Below are 8527 nucleotides of genomic sequence, written 5' to 3' on the forward strand. Positions count from 1 at the left end.
TGCACAGCTTTAGTTGCAGTTGAGTCTTTTAGAAATCATTACAACTGAATGGCTTGTTAGGCTGCATGGAAGGACATAAAAAAATCAGCTGTTGTGAAATTTTATAGGCTAGACAGTTGGAGTTGTAGACTCCCTGTATCCCGAAGAACAATTTGGACACTATTGTCTGGAAACACATGACCATATTAGGTGCCATTTTACACTTACTGGTCTTATTGAATTCAGTTATATAACTTAAGTGTGATACACAAGTGACCAAAATTACACACAATTCTCCTATGTACCTCTTTAGAGGCTAATTTCAGAGGGGCATTAATAGGGTTTAGGCTAATTTCCCATTTCTTGATCAAAATATGATATTGGGGAAATGGTCATCATGCCTGTTTTCGTTTCAGGCTGATGTCAACATTTCAACCTCGACTTCAAGTATCTTTCTTGGTGTTGCCTCTACCAAATTTGCCCTGTCAGATCATATGTTTATAATCTTCGTACTAAGAATTCAAACACTCGGAGAAAGAACTAGTTTGAGGCTTACCTTAAATTCTTCGGATGCTGCCTGAACTGCTGTGCTCTTCCAGCACCACTAATCCAAAATCTGGTTTCCAGCATCTGCAGTCATTGTTTTTACCTTGCCTTAAATTATGTTTACTTCAGCCAGAAGGAAGAGCTCATGACACACACACCTCTTGTTTGGTGCAATGTTTAATTTCCAAAGATGGTAGGATGGTGTGGCCAATCTATTCCGCTCGACTTTGTGTTGTCAACATACCAAGATATCTTGAAAGCAAGTTTTCTGGTTGTGCAGACTTTCCATTCTACTTTGACATAAGATTTCCAGAGCTATCATTGCAGAAAACCAATTTACATTGCTGTTATGTATTCCAAAAGCCCAAATGCCCTATAAAATGCTTAGTAGTTTGGGCTCAGTTGAAATATTTTGATTGTAACTTTTTTAAACTTATTTTTGACTCTGCAAGTAAAACATCATCAGTGTTCTTGTTCTATTAGATAGTTTGCTGGTCCATTGTTGTCATCACACTACACCTAAGCAATATTTGTTCTCAATCAAATTAGATTTTCATAGTAGAAATGCTTTCCTTTTAATCGAGTGTTGGCTTCACATTCTTTGTTATTCAGGCACAAAGAAAACACATCTTTGCCTTAAAGGTATTCTAACTTCAGCAGCAGAAGCGTGACTCCCAACTGTCCAAATATAACTAACTTTGCATGGAAGTGCCTCTAATGGAAGCTTTTGAGTGAGTGTCAAGAGTTTTTAGACTGCAGTTTTCTCCTTCCTCAGGCACGTTCTTTGCTGTGATTCCCTACTCTGTCATTTCCCCTGCTCCTTCACTTGGTAGCCAGTCGCAGTTAGCGCCATAGAATTGTACAGCATGGAAACAGTCCCTTTGGTCCAACTGACCAGATATCCTAAATTAATCTAGTCCCATTTGTCAGTATTTGGCCCATATCCCTCTAAACTATTCTTATTCATATACCTATCCAGCTGCCTTTTAAATGTTGTAATTGTACCCACCTCCACCACTTCCTCTAGCAGTTCATTCCATACATGAACCACCATCTCAGAAAATAATGTTCCTTTTAAATCTTTCCCCTCACATCTTAAAACCTATGCCATCTAGTTTTGGACTAACCTACCCTGGGGAAAAGACATTAGCCATTCTTCCTATCCTTGCCCCACATGATTTTATAAACCTCCTCAGTCTCTGGTGCGTCAGTCTTTCTCTATAGCTCAAACCCTGCAGCATTATAGTAAATCTTATCTGAATCCTTTAAAATTTCACAGCATCTTATCTATATACCAGAAATGAACACAGTTGCCAAGGGAAGGTTGATTGCAAGAGACTCCTATCAGTAGGTACCCCAGTCTCTCACACTCAGCCTCGGCTCCTGTGGTTAAGCAATCTGTAGCAGTACTCACCTGGTTAAAATTAGCTCACCAGTGCACTCCAGTGACCACCTCGGTCCGCTGGATCTGCCTGTTACTGGATAAGCTTGTTGTGAAATTGTAATTGGAGCCCAAGGCCATTCAGAAGATTGAGCAAATTAATTTCGCAGACTATAAGCCGTTATGCTAACAGGCAGTGTTACTTTGTCTAGTTATTATCGCTGCTGTAGTTTGTTACACGGTTGACGATAAGCAACGTGACTTAGTAATGGCTATGTCCTGGTGTTACCCGAGTTGGAACACCCATGTATATTCTGCATCAGTCTGAGGAATTGATACTTAACCAGATCAGTCAAAGGCATTTTTTTTTACCAATAAATAAACTCTTGCACTGACGCCTGTGATAGTTGAGTGAAGTTTATTTCCTTCAGTCAGGGCTGCTGATGTTTCAGTGAGGTGTTACATAAACCGATTTAGAACATCGGTCTGGGCAGCGCTGTAATGTTCTTTCAGCCCTCGATGTTGCACCGCCCTGTGAAGCCAATCTCACCTACACTCTTCCATCCTCGGCTATATGCCCATCCAATGACCATTCAAATGCCCATAAAGTTGGCGAGTCTACAACAGTTGCAACTTTTCAACCCACAGTGGCCCAATTGTAACAGTTGGGTGTGAAAATTTGAGCAGTGCTCTGAGAATGAGTGGGAATTTCTTGAACAGCGTCGCTTGTTTGGAAAGTGGGTAATATAACCACAAAAGGGACCAATCTCAATGGAATGGTGATCAGGGAATTAAAGAACATTTGCAGTGAGTAAATATGTTGATATTTCCGCTAAATGCAGTGTGAATTGATTTCTCTAACGGTTCTTTCGGTGCAAGTTGGTGTAGAAACTTTATCCCATTGTGAAAGGGTTGCATCTTAGAAGATAACAACATGAATTTGTTATCCCGGAGGCAGACTATTATCTGCTTGAAACAACATGCAATGCCAAAACAGTAAATGCTGGAAATCGGAAATGCAAGCAGCAAATACCTGGAACTAAACAGTCAGCAACTGTCGAGACACTGCGATGCAGACGTGAGCTACTACCTCAGCCCAGAAGACTGGAAGAGGAGCAGTTACCTCAGTAAGGCTGGAAAAAAGAAGTGGGAGAGAAGGGGTCTGGGGGCGAAAAGGGAAAAAAAAACATCATACCCAGAGAAGGAGTAATGTCCTCCAAACTGTTCAGTAGGCAACTTTGGGGAAGAGTGGGGAGGTGCGTAGTTGGGAAACATTGGAGCTATATAAAACCCGGGGAAAATGAAGAGCCTGTGTCCATATTGACACAAATAGTGAAGGAGAGACGTTCACAAGTACCAATACAAAAACCAATTATATCTACTGCACACTTTTTTTTTACCTAAACATTTCCAAATGTAATGGAAGTCTTTCCTTCCCCCTCCAATTATTTTCTGTCTAGCCTTGTCGGAACCTGCTTCGAAGTGTTCCCTTTCAATGTGGATGCGAGATCGCAATCGGTTTAACACTAGCAGGACTCTCCCAGTGTAACTGGTGGTAACTCAGCATTACTGGTTGCACTGTTCAGTGAGAATAGGCTGCATACTGATTGTTTCTGTCCGTCCTCCGAGCAGCCATTTCCTGCTACACACACCAGCAATACCCATGAGATGCTGCACCGTTTTAAACCACGAGCTGATGTGTAAAGCAGAGGTTGATATTTTCCTAATTAACAGTCTCCTCTTGTTCTCCCATTCCCGATCCAGGCCAAATTGCGGTACATGGTAGGCAGCTTCATGACCTTGCTAACAGATACTTTTAGGGTTAAAGGCTGGAAGCTAATGAGGGAGATCAACTAACTCGATAGGTACATAAGGATTGTTCAGCTAGTAGGCGAATAGATTCGAGACAAATGCTGATATCAACGGAACATAACTGTAGGATTACTATTAATAGCCAATTTAAAAGGAGAACAGGCAATGATCCTGCCGTGTTGATGCTCGTCGGCCTGTAAGGAAAGAAATGTCACAGCCCGATGTGAGAAAATAATTTGCAGGCTACTAAGGGTCCAGAATGCACTGCCTGGAAGTGTGATGGGGCAGGCTGAATCAAGGCTTTCGAGATGGAATTGACTCATTGTTTCCATTCTAATAATGTGCAGTGTTACAGGGAAAAGGCAGGAGAATAACACCAAATCATGAAGGTCATTTGGAGAGCTGATACAGATATGTTGGGCCAAATGCTTCCTTATGGATTGGAACAATTGTGTGGATAGGAACAAACTGCAGAAAGCTTACAGGGTTCTGGGATCTGTAATCAGGTAGTAAGGACTTCATACTACTTAAATTTGTTCACAAGATGTGGGTATCGTTGGCTGGGCCAGCACTTATTGCCCATCCCTTGTTGCCCTTAAGGTGGTGGTGAACTGCCAGTCTTGTGCTGAAGAAGGGCTTATGCCCGAAACGTCAATTCTCCTGCTCCTTGGATGCTGCCTGATCTGCTGCGCTTTTCCAGCAATACATTTTTCAGCTCTGATCTCCAGCATCTGCAGTCCTCACTTTCTCCTAGTCTTGTGCTGCAGGTAGACTCACAATGCCCTTAGAGGGAGGACCCTAGGATTTTGACCCCAGTGACAGTGAAGGAAAAGCAATAAGCTTAAGAGTCGGGATGGTGAAAGGCAACTTGTAGGTGATGGTGTACCCATGTACCAGCTATCCTTGACCTAGATGACTATGAATTTCAAAGGTCCTGTAAAAGGGTTTTGTATAACACTGCTTTGGACCTGGCTGGATTAATACATCCAATTCTAGGCACCATGAATCTTGAGGAATTCTGAGTTGTAGAGAATGAAATCAGGGATGAGGTAGTTCAGTTATGTGGAGAGACTAGAAAAAGCTGGGATTGTCCTCAAAGCATAGAGGTATTTAAAATGATGAAGGGGTTTGACAGAGTATTCCTGGCTGAAGGATGAGTCAGCACATAATGGTGACTGCATCGCAAATAATGTGAAAGCTGAATTTATTTTGTGGGAGGACTTTTCATTGGAAGCCATTCAGAGAAGGCTTACCAGGATCATCTGTGGTATGAGCAAAGGTTAAACAAGTTGGGACTCTACTCATTGGAATTTAGAAGGATGAGAGGTGATCTCATTGAAACATACAGGATTCTTAAGAGCCTTGACAGGGTAAATGCTGAGAGGATACTCCCCGTCATGGGAGAGTGTAGGACCAGAGGGCACTGTTTTAGAATAAAAGGGTATAAATTTAATACTGAGATGAGTTTCTTTTCTAAGGGTTGAGAGTCCTTTTGCATTTTTAAGGCTATGACTGATTCAGAATCTCTCCGTATATCAAAGATTATGGGGAAAGGGAAGGAAAGTGGATGTGAGGAATGTTGCAACAGCCTTGGTTCTATTGAATGGTGGAGCAGACTCGAGGGACAGGTTTTTTTATGGTTTTATGAAGATATTGCCATTAGTTTATTAAATGCTTTAATGTATTCTCCACGTAAATTATCTAGATGCTAATTTCCTGATACATTTTTTCTTTTAAAAAATTAACATAGTTAAAATACTGTATCATTTTACAAGAGTCATTATTTGGCTTCAGCTATTTAGTTAGTGTCAGTAATGTAAATGAAATGACAAGTGAGATATATCACAAGTTTGCTGTTGACACATTCCCACTGAGTTTTGTAAGCTGTGACCAGGAAAGACCAACATTAAGGCAGCTTGGTAAATGGCAAGAACTTGGTGAATGAAGTATGATATGAAGTTATTCACTTTGGTAGGAAGAATATAGAAATAGCATTATGTATGTGGTCAAACAAGGGACAGTGCAGTCCTGGACTTCATTCTGGGGAATGAAACCAGACAGATATTCGAAATGGCAGTGCAGGAGCTTTTTAATAATAGAGACTGCAACGTAAGTTTTATGTTTGTTTATGGCAAAGGAAAATGATGGTCTGCAACAAAACTGGTTTTGTATTGTGGAGAAGACCAATTCCTCTTTTTTAGAAAAAACAACAAAGCAAGATCTGGCCAAGGTAAACTGAGGTCACCTACTTACAGATAAATCTATAGCAGAGCAATGGGAGTCATTGGAAAGGAAGAGGTGAGAATACAAACCCAACGTGTGATCCCTTTAGAGTGAAATATAGGACATTAAGCCCCTAGATGTTCAGGAATATTCAGAAAAGGATAAAAAGGAAAAGAGAGGTCTATAACAGGTACAAAGAGAGCAAATTAACAAAGATCTATAGTGGACTATAGAAAGGGAGACTTCAGGCAATTGGGAACATAAAGAGCTGGCATGAAAAATGCTGGCGGGCAATATTACAGAGTATCCCAAGATATTCTCCAAGTTGGTCAAGAGGAACAGAATAACCAGGGAAAGAGGAGGGCCTTTTGGGGATCATGGGAGAATTGAGTGCGGAGCCATAGGACATTGGAGTGTTAAATAAGTACTTCACATCTTGTCATCAATTGACAGGAGGAGGATGTAGAGGTTCTTGAGCAGATTGATAATAGGGAATGAAGAAGTCTTGGAGATTTTGATGGGCTTAAGAGCAGATAAATCCTGGAGTCTGATGAATGTATCCAGGGAAGAAATCACTGGGGCCCTGACCCACACTTTTAATTCCTCTCTGGCTATGAGAGATGCCAGAGGATAGCAAAATGTGGTTCTACTTTTAAAGAAAAGTGGTCAAGAGGAACTAGGGAATTACAGAGCAATCTCACATCACTGGTAGTGAAACTAATGGAGAATGTTCTGAAGGAAAGGGTTAACCTGAATTTAGAGACAAGATGTGATCAGGTATAGGCTGCATGACTTGGTCAAAGGGAGGTCATGCAGAACAAATCTGGTTGAATTTTTTTGATGAGGTGACCAAGTCTTTTGATGAGCGTAGTGCACTTGATGTAGTTTTTTGGATTTCAGTAAAGCCTTTGACAAGGACCCCCATGGGAGACTGATAAACACGGTTTTAAAAAAATCTCATGGATCCAGGGTAACTTGGCAAGTTGGAGTCAAAATTGGCTTCATGACAGGAGACAGAGGGTGTTGGTAGAAGGCTGTTTGTTAGACTGGAGGTGTACTGTGACATAACTCCGTGATCAATGCTGGATCCTATATTGTTCCTGTGATATAGAAAAACTATGTAGGTGAGAATGTGGGGTGGGAAATGTAAGGTAAATCTGCAGATGATACAAAAATTGGCTGGATGGTTGACAGTGTGGAAGGAGGAGGATATAAACAGATTGGGCAGATAGAATTCAAACCTGATCACTTTGAGGTGCACTTTGGAAGAAGTAACAGGGTCAGGGAGTACTAAATGAATGGTAGGACACTAAAAAGCTCAGAGGAACAGAGACATCTTGGGTACTTGACGGTAGCAGGACAGGCTAACAGGGTAAATAAGCAGGCGTATGAGACATTTTGCCTTTATCAGTTGTGGTATAGGTTATAAGAGCAGGGAGATCGTGTTGGAGCTGTGCAAAACTTTGGTAGGCCACAGCTGGGGTAGTGTGTGTAGTTCTGGTTCCCACACTATAGGAAGGGATGGAGAGGAGATTCACCAGGATGTTGCCTGGGATGGAGCATTTCAGTGATGGAGAGGCGGGATGGATTGTAGTTGCTTCTTTAGAACAGAGAAGGCTGAGAGGGGACATAATTGTTGAAACTTTATTGCTGGAACAGCACAGCAGGTCAGGCAGCATCCAGGGAACAGGAGATTCGACGTTTCGGGCACAGGCCCTTCTTCAGGAATGTGCCCGAAACGTCGAATCTCCTGTTCCCTGGATGCTGCCTGACCTGCTGTGCTGTTCCAGCAATAAAGTTTCAACTTTGATCTCCAGCATCTGCAGACCTCACTTTCTCCTAGGGGACATAATTGAGCAGGCTAAGATTGAGGGTATGAACAGGGTGGATAGAAAGCAGCTGTTCCCTTAGTTGAAGCGTCAATAATAAGGGGTCATAGTTTTGAGGTGAAAGGTAGGAGGTTTAGAGGGGATTTGAGAAAAATATCTTTCAATCAGGATGGTGAATGTCTGGGTGGGTCGCTGAGGTGGGAAACCTAACTTTTAATAACTACTTGGATAAGTACTTCAAATGTTAGAACATTTAAGGTTATGGGCCAAGTGCTGGTAAGGAGCGGCATGGTGGCTCAGTGATTAGCACTGCTGCCTCACAGCAGCAGGGTTCCAGGTTCGATTCCAGCCACAGATGACTGTCTGTGTGGAGTTTGCACATTCTCCCTGTGTCTGTGTGGGTTTCTTCGGGGTGCTCTGGCTTTCTCCCACAGTCCAAAGATGTGCTGGTTAGGTGAATTGGCCATGTTAAATTGCTCATAGTGTTAGGTGCATTAGTCAGAGGGAAGTGGGTCTGGGTGGATTACTCTTCGGAGGTTCGGTGTGGACTGGTTGGGCCGAAGGGTCTGTTTCCATACTGTGGTAATCTACAAACATCTCACCGTGGGCGGCACGGTGGCACAGTGGTTAGCATTGCTGCCTCACAGCGCCTGAGACCCGGGTTCAATTCCCGCCTCAGGCGACTGACTGTGTGGAGTTTGCACGTTCTCCCCGTGTCTGCGTGGGTTTCCTCCGGGTGCTCCGGTTTCCTCCCACA

The 8527-nt window shown here is 42.5% G+C and overlaps 1 protein-coding gene across 2 annotated transcripts in view; it reads left to right on the forward strand.

Annotated features, from left to right (window-relative positions):
- The window catches only part of LOC122560324 (copine-1-like), a 93671-nt gene that overhangs the window by 23519 nt on the left and 61625 nt on the right, over window positions 1-8527 (forward strand). The gene's annotated exons all lie outside the window — the stretch shown is intronic.

This window comes from Chiloscyllium plagiosum, chromosome 20 (genome assembly GCF_004010195.1).
Source record: "Chiloscyllium plagiosum isolate BGI_BamShark_2017 chromosome 20, ASM401019v2, whole genome shotgun sequence".
NCBI lineage: Eukaryota > Metazoa > Chordata > Chondrichthyes > Orectolobiformes > Hemiscylliidae > Chiloscyllium > Chiloscyllium plagiosum.